The 13,319-nt window shown below is 46.2% G+C and overlaps 1 protein-coding gene across 1 annotated transcript in view; it reads right to left on the reverse strand.

Annotated features, from left to right (window-relative positions):
* The window catches only part of PDGFC (platelet derived growth factor C), a 270,910-nt gene that overhangs the window by 237,950 nt on the left and 19,641 nt on the right, over positions 1-13,319 (reverse strand). The gene's annotated exons all lie outside the window — the stretch shown is intronic.

The raw sequence follows: 13,319 nt of genomic DNA on the forward strand, positions 1-13,319 counted from the left end.
TTCCCCCTGGTGTACCTGCCTACCTATGGGTAAATCTCATACAGGCACCGGGTGTGACTGACCCCGCGCAAAGCTTAATTACCTTGTACACACCACACCCTTATACCCTGCAGCCCGGACAGGAGATGAACCCCTGGCCCGCCCAGTCACAGCTCCAATGTGAGCCACCATGCTTATTTTTTATCACACCGTTGGCTTCAGGCTTACAATTTTATCCCCCATATTGGTTAAGTTCGGACCGCTCGTTGTGCACCCTCTCTTGCACTAATGTTGCAACAGAACTATTGCAATGGGAGCGAGGGGAGGCCCTGTGTAACCTGTTTCCTTTACCTACCATAGGTCTAGAAACCAGCACCCCAAGCAAGACCGAGTGGCACGTATTGGCTAACGTGTGGTGGATGGTACCGCAGCGGGAATCGCAAGCCGCCATAGACCTCACCACCGGGGAAGGATGGGCATACATACTCCCAGAAGGGGAAGTCTATCCCTGCATGGTCTCACTCTCCCGTTTGTCGCGGTGCTCCTTATGAGAATCACCCCTGAAGGAGCTGCCACCTCCTCCATGAATGCCTGGTTGGTGTTAGCCCAAAGTACTGTTAATGCGACATCGTTTTGTTTACCGCGTACATATGCCATGGGTGCCGTGATGGAAACCTGTTTCATTGGATGCATTTGGTGGAAAGCTTATGCTCAAATAAATTTGTTAGTCTCTAAGGTGCCACAAGTACTCCTTTTCTTTTTGCGAATACAGACTAACACGGCTGCTACTCTGAAACCTGTTTCATTGGTGTCTGCACAGCACTGACCCTTGTCCAGCACTATTCCTTACTAAAGACAATTGATAAAACTATTACATATACGGATCTGTATGACTTGGGTCCCGCCCAATACAATCTAGACGTGTCTATGTATTCGTTTCATCTTGCCAATGTAACGTTGCCTTTTCTTGTATGTTCTTTGTAAATGCCAGGCATGTTAGGGCAAATCATATCAATGTGGATTTAATTTGTAATGAAAGTACTGATGTCTCATTTGCATATGGGCATATGAAATTGCCCACAGGATGGTTTCTCTTATGTGGCAGGACTGCTTACACCTACATCCCAGCCAATAATTCACGGGGCCCCTGTGCCCTTGGCCGTGTGGCCCCCCTCATCTTTCCACATCCTTCACAAGTCCTTGCCCGCCACAGGAGAGACACCATCCCTCTTAACTCCACCTGCAAAGCTGATGTAACCTTATTTTCCGAGGCCGAGGCTGCAGCCCTTGCTTTTTCGTTGATTGGCATTCCTGGGTTGGTGGTGCATAATTATCATGCGGTGGAACACCTTGAGTGTACTGTTGCGAAAGCCATCAACCTAACCTCTACAGTCCTCACACTCCTTTCACATGAGTTGGGCGAGGTATACCAGGGAATGCTGAAAAATAGGCTAGCTATTGATTATTTGCTACTCCGACACGGCCACCCATGCCAGGAGTTTGCTGGCTTGTATTGCTTTAATGTAACGGACACCGGGCCCTCTGTTGAAGTCGATTTACAACGACTCCGTCAGTTGGCGGAGGGGATCTGCCAACAGCAAGGGGATGCCTGGCTTTGGTCCTGGCTCTCCACATTACGGGGTAGGGCCGCCCATCTTGTCCAAGGCCTACTTATTGGCCTTATTTGCCTTCTTGGCTTGTATTTTTGCTGCCTTTGCGGCCATGGCCTAGTCTCCCAGTGCTGTGTGCGGTCTCCCCTCCACAATGTATCCTCATGGTCTTTGACGTCGCTCGAGAAAGCAAGGGGAGGAGTGTAGGGGACTACGGAAGACTTTGTTACAGCTTAGCTAGGGAACTTCCGCTTTCTCGTGTGGATAGGTTATTGTAGACATAGAAAGCCAGCTAGAACTGGCCGTCGGCCGGTTACAACTGCTTCGCATGACCCTTTGCCAGGTAGCGGAAAACCCCTTTTGGAAAGTACCTAATTCTATATTCATGAGCTGTTTTTGTGTAGTGCTTATTAATGCTGGCCGTCTGCCCCTCCACTGGACTCCGTCCCAGGCAGAGCTCTGGTGTGCTGGGTTCCCCGCCTCCGTGACTGCAACACTTGGAGTCCCCGTTGCGGGTGTGTCACTAACCTTCAGTAAAGCCAATAACTCACAGCTGCGTGTAAGCCTCGTTTTTTCAAAGTACTCCTGCCAGGCCTGTGGTGCTTCGAACACCTTGGCCCAGAACAACAGTATTTGCTATAAGGTCTTGCTTCTTTTATGCATTGCCAACTAAGTTGTGTAAGGTTATTTTGTAATCCCTTTAGTAACCATATAATCCTTTCCAAAATGTTATCTTGTCTAAAAGTCTCTGTAAAATTGTTTGGTCTGAGTAAAGGATGTGTGCATGGTTAAGGATGTGTGTGAAAGCCATCACAAATGTCCAGACGGTCAGGAAAATGTGAGAGACTTGGAAACACTAGGAGACAATCAGAAAACATCCATTGTATCTGATACTAAACATGTTAGCAGCATTGATGACCTCAGAGGTGAGGCAGGCACCCCCAAAGGCAAGACAACAAATAGGAGACAATGATGGGAAGCCGGACAATAACCATCAATGGTAACAGCAGAAAACCCCAAGATTAACACAACTTAAGAGCTAACGATTACAGGATGACATTGCAAAATGCATGGACTCAAAATGGGAATTTACAACTATAAAGATGGGGTGTTCTGCCATGAAACTCTAGGTTCAGTCCTGCAAAGCCTCGGCTGCAGGTCGTGTGTGTGTGTGTGTGGTGTAATTGAATGCATATGCTAACTGCTGTATTCTCAATAAATGTGGTGAATTGCCTTTTTTCTCTGAAAAAGATCCCGTGTGTTTCTTATAAGCACAATACTATCCTCTTCTTTTTACTAGGATATAAAGAATCCCTGTTAACAGATCCTCCCCTATGGGACACCTCTGTCCAAACTGTGTTTCTCTGCACCTGTCAGTTTTCTCCCAATCCTTAGTTTAAAAACTCCTCTATGATCCTTGTAACTTTATATGCCAGCTATCTGGTTCCATTTTGGTTTAGGTGGAGCCCATCTTACCTGTATAGGCTACCCCTTTCCCAAAAGGTTTCCCATTTTCTAGTAAACCTAAAACCCTCTTCCCTACACTATCATCTCAACCACGCATTGAGACCCTGCAGTTCTGCCTCTCTAACTGGCCGTGCAAATGGAACTGGAAGTATTTCAGAGAATGCTACCATGGAGGTCCTGTACTTTAATCTTTTACCTAACAGCCTAAATTTGGCCTCCGGGACCTCTCTCCTATCCTTCCCTATGTCATTGGTATCTACATGTACCACGATCACAGGCTTCTCCCCAGCACTGCACATACGTCTGTCTAGATGTCTTGAGAGATTCCCAATCTTCACACGCAGCAGACAATTCACCATGCGGTTCTCCTGGTCAACACAAACCCAGCTATCTATATTTCTAATGATCAAATCCCCCATTACTATTACCTGTCTCATCCTAATCATTGGGATTCTCCCACCTGGAGAGGTATTCTCAGTATGAGAGCATACCAGGACATCATCTAAAAGAAGAGTCTCAACTATGGGATCATTTCCCTCCTTTGCAGTTTGATGTTCTCCTTCCCCAAGACTTTCATCCTCCTCAGCTGCACAGAGGCTGCCAGATTGGAAGTGGGACCACTCTGCTGTATCCCCGAAAGTCTCATCTATGTACCCCTCTATCTCCATTAGCTCCTCCAGGTCAGCCACTCTAGTCTCAAGAGTCGGCACTCAGTCTCTGAGGGCCATGAGCTCCTTGCACCGAATGCATACATACACCACCTGCACACATGGAAGGTAATCATACATTCTGCATTCAGTGCAATAAACTGAATAGCCCCCACTCTGCTGCTGGATGTCTATCTGCATTCTTTTTACTGATGGGGCAAAAACATTGTTGCGGGTAGTTTTGGGTACATGTCGTCAGTTGCCCCTCCCTCCATGAAAGCAATGGCAGACAACCGTTTAGCACTTTTTTTCCGTGCAGACGCCATACCACAGCAAGCATGGAGCCCACTCAGCTCACCATCACCGCTGCTGTTGTGTCCTGGGTGCTGCTTTCAGCAGACAGTGCAGTACGACTGCTTAACCGTCATCATCCACTGCTTCCGCTGCAACTCTACTCTCCTGCTCTTGTAAATGAGCTCAGTCTCAATAGCAAATTTCTCCATGTTGTCGTCATCCACCGCTTCTCTGCTGCAACTCTCCTCTCCTGGTGCCATGAATCCACCTCGCAGGTCCTCTCGTTGTTCTGTATAAATATCTATTCTCGTGGCATTCATCATCATCCACCACTTCCGCTGCAACTCTGCTCTCCTGCAGATGCCATACCATGGCAAGCATGGAGCCCGCTCAGCTCACCGCTGCTGTTGTAAGCATTGTAAACACCTCACACATTATCCTGGAGTATATGCAGAACCAGGCTAAGAGACGCCAGCATGAGGACCATTTTGATGAGGATGTGGACACAGACGTTCCTGAAAGCACGGGCTGTGACAATTGGGACATCATGGTGGCAGTGGTGCTGGTTGATACAGTGGAATGTCAATTCTGGGCCCAGCAAACAAGCACAGACTGGTGGGACCGCATAGTGTTGCGGGTATGGTATGATTCTCAGTGGCTGCAAAACTTTCACATGCGTAAGGCCACTTTCCTGGAACTCTGAGAGTTGCTTTCCCCCGTCCTGAAGCGCAGGAAGACCAAGATGAGAGCTGCCCTGACAGTTAAAAAGCAAGCTGCGATAGCCCTGTGGAAGCTTACTAAGCCTGACTGCTACCAGTCAGTTGGGAAGCAGTTTGGAGTGGGCAAATCTACTGTGGAGGCTGCTGTGATCCAAGTAGCCAATGCAATCATTGATGTTTTGTTATCAAGGTTAGTGACCCTGGAAAATGTGCAGGTCATAGTGGATGGCTTTGCTGCGATGGGTTTCCCTAACTGTGGTGGGACTATAGACAGAACGCATATCCCTTGGCACCGGACCACCTTGCCAACCAGTACGTAAACCGCAAGGGGTACTTCTCAATGGTGCTGCGAGCACTGGTGGATCACAAGGGATGTTTAACCGACATCAACGTGGGATGGCCGGGAAAGGTGCATGACGCTCACATCTTTAGGAACTCTGGGCGGTTCAAGCAGCTGCAAGAAGGGACTTACTTCCCAGATCAGAAAATTACTGTTGGGGATGTTGAAATGCCTATAGTTATCCTTGGGGACCCAGCCTACCCCTTGCTCCCATGGCTCATGAAGCCATACACAGGTAGCCCGGACAGTAGTAAGGAACAGTTCAACTATAGGCTGAGCAAGTGCAGAATGATGCTAGAATGTGCCTTTGGACGTTCAAAAGCTCTCTGGCACTGTTTGCTGACTAGGTCAGACCTCAGCACAACCAACATTCCCATTGTTATTGCCGCTTGCTGTGTGCTCCATAATATCTGTGAGAGTAAGGGAGAGATGTTTACGGCGGGGTGGGAGGTTGAGGCAAATCGCCTGGCATCCGATTTTGAGCAGCCAGACACCAGGGCAATTAGAAGAGAACAGCAAGGCACGCTGCGCATCAGAGAGGCTTTGAAAACCAGTTTCTTGACTGGCCACGCTTCGGTGTGACAGTTGTGTGTATATCTCCTTGATGCAAACCCGCCCCCTTTGTTGATTTTAATTCCCTGTAAGCCAACCACCCTCCCCCCTTCGAAATAAAGTAACTATTGTTTTGAAACCATGTATTCTTTCTTTATTTAAAAAAATGGAGATAATGACAAGGTAGCCCGGGTGGGGTGGGGTGAGGGAGGAAGGAAGGACGAGGCCACATTGCTTATTGTGGCCATACTACAAATCAAACTGTTTGAATGACCGCTTTCTGTTGGTTGGGCCATCTTCTGGAATGGAGTGGCTGGGTGCCTGGAGCCTCCCGCCCCGTGTTCTTGGGCACCTGGGTGAGGAGGATATGGAACTTGGGGAGGAGGGCAGGCGGTTGTACAATGGATGCAGCGGGGGGTCTGTGCTCTTGTTGGCTTTCCTGCAGCTGCACCAGATGCAGCATCATGTCCGTTTGCTCCCCCATTAGCCTTAGCATTGCCTCCTGCCTCTGCTCTTCGTGCTCACTTAATGCTTTCCTAGCCTCTAACACTGAATGCCTCCATGCATTTAGCTGTGCCCTATCAGTGTGGGAGGACTTCATGAGCTTGGAAAACATGTCATCGCAAGTGCGTTTTTTTCACCTTCTAATCTGCGATAACCTCAGGGACGGAGATGATAGGGGGAACCTAGAAACATTTGCACCTGGGAGATATAAAAAGGGAGAGTAAAATTTAAGATGATACATTTCTGAGAACAAAAGGGAGACTCTTTCACAGTGAATCAAGCAATTCACAACAGACAGCACGTGTGTTTTAGGTACAAGGTCGCATTTTGCCTTTCCTATTGAGCGCCTGCCGGTATGGTGACACATCACACACGGCTGGGCTACAGAATTCGGTTTCCATGCAGCCATAGTAAGGCAAAGGGTACGTGGGTTTGGCTTCTTATGCATAACATGTGGGAATGGTTTCAAACTGTGGCACCATCCTTTCCCATAGCAAGCAATGGGTTGGGTTTCACATTTAAAAGGAGGGGCTGTGGTTTTCGGGTGGATGTGCAGCACACACATCCCCCCACCCCACCATGTGGCTATTCTCTGGGATGATCCCTTTGAGCCAAGAGCAAACAGCCCAGCATGAATGGGGTCTTTTTACGGTTCCCTTACAAAAATTCCTGTATTTCAACCAGGTGACCATGAATGATCACTCTCCTGAGGCTAACACAAAAAGATATAGACCAAATGTTGCTTGAACGCAACCAAAACCCAGGACCATTCGCTGCCATGCTTTGTACTGCAAGGATTTCAGAATATTTTCAGAGTACCTCCAGGAGGGCTTCATGGATATGTTCCTGGAGGATTCCCACTCCATTCCCAGACACGTGAACAGACTTTTCCAGTAGTTGTACTGGCCGCGAACGCATCCCAATTCTTCAGGGCAAATCAAACATTAAACACTATTGCTTTTAAACCCTGTACTGTAGTTAAAAATGTGCACTCACCAGAGGTGCCTTCTCCAGCTTCAGGGTCGGGAATCCTGCCTTCAGAGGGTATTGGTTCCAGGGTGATGAAAAGGTCATGGCTGCCATGGAGAACGGATTTACCACTTGCCTGCTGCGCATTCTCCTCCTTCTCCTCATCCACAAAATCCTCCTCCATGTTGTGTGGGACTCCTCCCTTGCAGATGTCCATGGACAGTGGTGGGATAGTGGTAGGATCCCCTCCTAGAATGTCATGCAGCTGATCATAGAAGCGGCATGTCTGGGGCTCTGATCCGAAGCAACCGTTTGCCTCCTTTGTCTTTTGGTAGGCTTGCCTCAGCTCCTTAACTTTCACACAGCACTGCTGTGTGTCCCTGTTGTAGCCTCTCTCCAACATGAGATTTGGCAAATATATTTTCATTTCTTCTTTTTGATCGGAGTTCTGCCTGCACAGATGCTTCTCCTGATACAGCAATCAGATCCAGTGTCTCCCTTTCAGTCCATGCTGGAGCTCGTTTGCGATTCTGGGGGGACTGCATGGTCACTTGTGCTGCTGAGTGTGCCATGCTGACCATACAGGAAATGAAATTCAAAAGTTCCCGGGGTTTTTCCTGTGTACTTGGCTAGTGCACTGGAGTTCAAAGTGCTGTCCAGAGCAGTCACAATGGAGCACTCTGGGATAGCTCCTGGAGGCCAATACTGTCGATTTGTGTCCGCACTCCAAATTCAACCCAACAAGGTCAATTTTAGCGCTACTCCCCTTGCCGGGGAGGAGTACAGAAGTCGATTTTAAGAGCCCTTTAAGTCGATGGAATAGGGTTGGTTGTGTGGACGCTTTCATTTTAAAATCGACCTAAGACGGCTAAATTCGACCTAACCCCATAATGTAGACCAGGCCTCATTTTAGAGAATGTTAGATGTATCTGGCTCTCTCACTCACTGTCTAAACTCCCTTGCAAAACTCCTGTTTGCTGCACTTGTTCGCTAGCTCCTCTGGCCATGGCTTTTTAAACCCCTGTTCTCCCTGAGTAGCCCAGCCTGCTTGTTAATGAATCCTAAAGAGATTAAGGATCAAAACCTGTTAAGAAGTTCTAACCCTTGCCTCGAAGGCCACTCGGCTCAGCACACTGCCCCCCGCTCCTACAGACAGCACAGTATACTACAGTACATATACTATATACAACAATCAAACAACAACAAACTCACCCCAAGTGTCATGTAGTCACTCCTCCTTCACAAAACTCCTGTTTGCTGCATATGTGCAACATAGTTGTTTCATCTTTCTCCAGGATGTAGGAGTGCCACATACCTCATCACTAGCACCTTTCTCCAACATTTCAGATGTCGTTGGAAGTCCATGTCCAATTACTTGCCAAACCCAACTCAGATTAACTTTCAAGAATATACTGTCTAACAGCCAAACTTCATGCCCTCATTCACCCATGCCCTACGGTATCTGCAGTTATTACCTAAGTAAGACTGTAACATAAAACTCATTACTTTGAAAGTCTATAGATAGCTGAAGTACTTGGCAATATTTTTGTATTAAGGAACCAAGAAAAATAAATTGTAAGTAAAATGTCCTACAGCTTACAGACATTGAAAGATTTTTTTGAGCTACTGTGGAAAGCATTAACAATGCCTGGAGCCTAATCTATAGCTGTAGCTCAGAAGTTATAAATCAAATGTTGAGAAGGTAATATTCTGAGGTAAACCCTCATCCAAAATACTTTAACAACTTGGACCAAAAATAAATGCTGTTTTGTGTCTGATACACACAAAGCAAGCAGAATATTATCAAGTCTCAAAAATGCAAGGAATGAGAGACTTGTTTTCATAAGAAAATATGGTAATTTCATTGAGGTTTTTAAGGTTATTAAGGGAGATTACTATTTTAAATATGACATCTCATCAAATAAATAGAGCTTGTATTAAAAATACAAGACCTAGTAAATAGTGCTTTAAAAAACGAGGAAAAACCCACTTACCTGTGGTTACTCTAAAAGAAGAACAGCGAAGGTGTGGTGAAAACTTTACATTTGTTTACAAAAGATCCAAAAAATAGGTGGAAGAATGTACAACAGTACTCCACCTGCTTTGTAAGTATTTTGTTGTATATAGTGCTGTATACAATGTTGTTGTAGCCATGTTGGTCCCAAGATATTAGAGAAATAAGTTGGATGAACTACTATATTTTATTGGACCAACTCTTAACAACAGAAGTTGATCCAATAAAAGATATTACCTCACCCACCTTATGTTTCTTGTAAGTACATTGTGTGTTTTCACTAAGGAATTTCAAATGCAGAGTTCCTGTAAGTTCTCTCTTGTCTCCTATGTTCTCTCATGTATTTGTAAGGAAAGATAATTTCTAAAAAAAACCACTGACTAGAGTATGCTGCTAAAACATAGTTATACATCTTTCACCAGGACCTGCTAAGCTTTGTTTCTACCACAGAAGGGTGTTTGGATGGCGTTGAGGGCTGCATACAATAGAGCTGCCTTATCTCAACCTCAAGGGGGGGAAAAAAAGAAGAGGTCTTGCTGCTGATAGGGGCATCCAAACGAGGACTCTTATCCTTTGATTTTCCACTTAATGAGGTTGCATGTTCGTAAGCAGAGTAATGCCCAAACAATTACATACTTAACTTTGCTCACAGAAGTAGTCTCTTTGACATTTGTTTGAAGAACTGGAGCTATAAGGGTTGCTACTCTGGATCTTCAGGTAGACAGCAAACAAGAATGTGATGGTGGCTTTAAAGAGGCCAGAAACAGAGGAACTTAACATGAAAGAACTGAACTGTGAGAAACTTGCCATTTGGGCCCCTTGATAAAACACCAGTCATAATTCTGGAAGGAAAGGAAGTTCCAGCATAGCCTGGAAGAAGCTGAGAAAGACAGGATCTCCAGAGCAAAAAAAGAAAACTTAAATAATAAATCACTGGAATCTACTATTAGGGCTGTTATGCTTGTTAATAGAAATACTTACACTTTTTATATAATTATTCTGCTGTCTCTTGTCTGGTCCTGACCTTCCCATTCTGAAACTAAAAATTTGCCTGTATGTAGACAGAAGGATTGGCATACACCCAACTCACCCACCATATACTATCTAAGAGGAGGCATCTAATTTACAGTAGTCAAGTTGAAAACCTGGGCATTATTTTTTACCAGGTTCTTTCTACGGAAAGTTATTTGTCCAACATGGTATAAATTTGATTTTCCAGCTGTGCAACTTACACAGGCTGCCCCCTTTTATCTCATGACAGTCTTGCACAATCAACTTGTTACCGTAATTTCCTCTTAGCAGGGTTTCTGTTCTTGCAGCTAGTACAGAATGCAGTAGCAATAGCTGCTCATAGGAATGAACAGTCATGATCATCACATTATGATTGCTTTATGTTCTTTACATTGGTTGATTATGTAGTGATGGACTGATCTGAGGCTGGTTCTTTTGGTTTTCAAAGCCCTGAAAAACACAGGGCCCCAGTTATATTCAAGACCTCCTCCTGTAGCCTTACCATGATGATTACACATGCTCGAACAGTATCCACCATCTGGGTTTTGACCCATTGAGCCTAGTATCAGCAGGTGACTGTGGTTTTGGCTGTGGTAGCTCCTAGGGTATGGAACTAGGGTTACCATACGTCCGTATTTTCCCAGACATGTCCGCCTTTTTAGTTCTTAAATAGCCATCTGGGAGGAATTTTTAAATATCTAAAAACGTCCGGGAAAATAGGTACATATGGTACCATAGATGGGAGCTGCCGGAGCCACGGAGCGGGGCTTGCAGGCACTGGCAGCGTGCAGAGAGCCCTCTGCCCCACCCCCACACCCGACCCTAAGAGCCAGAGGAACCTGCCAGGGGATCAGGTGGGGAGACCCGGCAGTGTTTACCTGGGGCGGCTCCCAGGAAGTATCCGGCAGGTCCCTCTGGCTCCTAGGGTAAGGGCGGGTCGGAGGGCTCTCTGCACACTGCCGGTGCCTGCAAGCCCTGCTCCGCGGCTTCGGCAGCTCCCATTGGCACGTCTCCCGGCCAATGGGAGCCAAGAAGCTCACACTTGTGGAGGGCGCAGCATGTGGAGACCACACGGCTGCCCCTGATCCTAGGAGCCAGAGGGACCTGTGGTAGGCAAGCGGGGATGGTGGTGAAGAGGCAAGTAGCAAGGAAGGCAGTGGCTGGCTGGCAGGCAAGAAGGTAAGTTGCGGGCGGGGAGGGTGAAGAGGCGAGTGGCCAGGGAGCCACTGCAGGTGGGAGAGTGAGGAGGCTGACAGCGGGCAGGGAGGGTGAGAAGGCGGGCGGTGAGCTAGCGGCAGGTGGGGGGTGAAAAGGCCAGCGGCAGGCAGCAGGGGGTTGAAGAGGTGAGTGGTGAGGCAGCCAGCGGCAAGGGAGCCAGCAGCGGGTGGGGGTGAGGAGGCAAGCGGTGAGCCAGCAGCAGGCAGCGATTCTCGGGCAGGCATGGGTTCTTCTGGCAGGTGGGAGGAAGCAAGCGGTGGGTGAAGGACTGAGGAGGGATGCATCAAGCCAGCAGCAGGCCAGTAGGTGAGGAGAGGTGCGATGGCGGGGCCGAGCAGGGAGGAGGCGGGACCTGGGGCAGAGTGGGAGTGGAGCGGGGGTGGACTGTGGGCGGGACCGACAGCACTCCAATGTGGAGTGTCTTCTTTTTTGAATGTTCAAATATGGTAACCCTAATGGAACTCAATTACTACAGATATCTGCTGCAACTCATCCCATTTCCCCTGCACAAGCACAAACACACTGAAACACATCTGGCAATATTCTTCCCCCCAAATATATTTTCAGAGGTAATGTTTATTGGTCCATCTGCACAGAAGTCACCATTAGAAAGTCAGCATTTGCCAGCAGACACTATAGCTACATGCAAACAAAGTGCTTTTTAAAATACATCTGAAAATGTTAAATTTAACAGCTAATTGACTGTCTGACTTTCCAGAGAATGTGGTGTCTGGGGTATTAGCATTTTTCTGTCATTTTGACTAAATCTGTATCTACCAGGAAACTAGTCCACTGGCATTTGATACCCACTTTCACAAAAACAATTGTCAGTTTTATTTAGGTGCTCAGTTTAAACTAAGCCATACATGAGAGTTTCTGCACAAATACTGGCCCATGCAGACTGCAGCTAGCTGCTTCTGCAAGCATTGTTTTTCATAGTTTATAAACACACACAATCCTCTCTGTAAACGAGCTCTTGAAGTGTGACTTAATGGTACAATCCAGCTGTTTTCACAAGTGTTCAAAACACAGAAATATATTTCTCTATATACTTACATTTATTGCTTAGAAATAGGATTTAGAGTTCATTAGCATCTAAAAAAAATTAAAATAAGGGTAAAAAAGAGACAGTTATAAATCTTGGCAGCAGTTTCTCAGAAGAAACTTTAGGCCTTATGAAATTACTTTCTCTTCAAAAGTACCAGATAAAAATGGTTACAATGATTCTATTTTGGAATCAAGGTGCAGTCATGTGGTTGCTTGGGCTTTTTTGTTTTGTTTTTATTTTTTGCTTTATTAGAATCAAGTTTCAAATGGCCACATGACCAATTAACATAGAAAACAAGGCCCAGCCAAGGACACTGCCGGTAAGTTGAAAAAGAAACATCACTCTTAGAATTCATTTATCAGGTTTCTGGATGCTAGGAAGTTCTGTGGGGTGATAGCTTCATTTTTCTAGTATTGTAGTAAGAAGCAGATTGGATCACACTCTTGCCCCTATAGTTGAGCAGCATTCAGGAGGATCAGGAAAGGCTTATTACCAAAATTTTGCAAAAAGAGGCATCAGATTTTGGATGCCACCATTTTTCAATTTTAAACACCCTGAGCCTGATTTTCAGAGGTAATGCGCACACCACTAGCTCCCAGGCAAACCAGTGGGTGCACAGCACTTTCTAAAAATCAGGACCACAGCATCTCAAGTTATGCACCCTCAAAATGAGGCCTTCAAAAAACAGAGGCCACTTCTGAAATTTTGTCTTTGGTGCTCAGGAAGAGAAAAAAGAGAAACAGAAGGAAGGCATGCTCACATTCAAGACCCCATACTGAAAAAGATTTCAGAGCATGGCAGTAATATTTTGTTGTTGATTGTCATATACTTACACTGCACAGAAGAAAAAGTCATTTAGTTTGAATAATGGCAATAACTGAAAGTATTCATTTCCCTCTTACCCTCAGGATAGGAACTCCTTGATTAACATGCAAAATTGACAGGGA

This window comes from Dermochelys coriacea, chromosome 4, assembly GCF_009764565.3.
Source record: "Dermochelys coriacea isolate rDerCor1 chromosome 4, rDerCor1.pri.v4, whole genome shotgun sequence".
Taxonomy (NCBI): Eukaryota; Metazoa; Chordata; order Testudines; family Dermochelyidae; genus Dermochelys; species Dermochelys coriacea.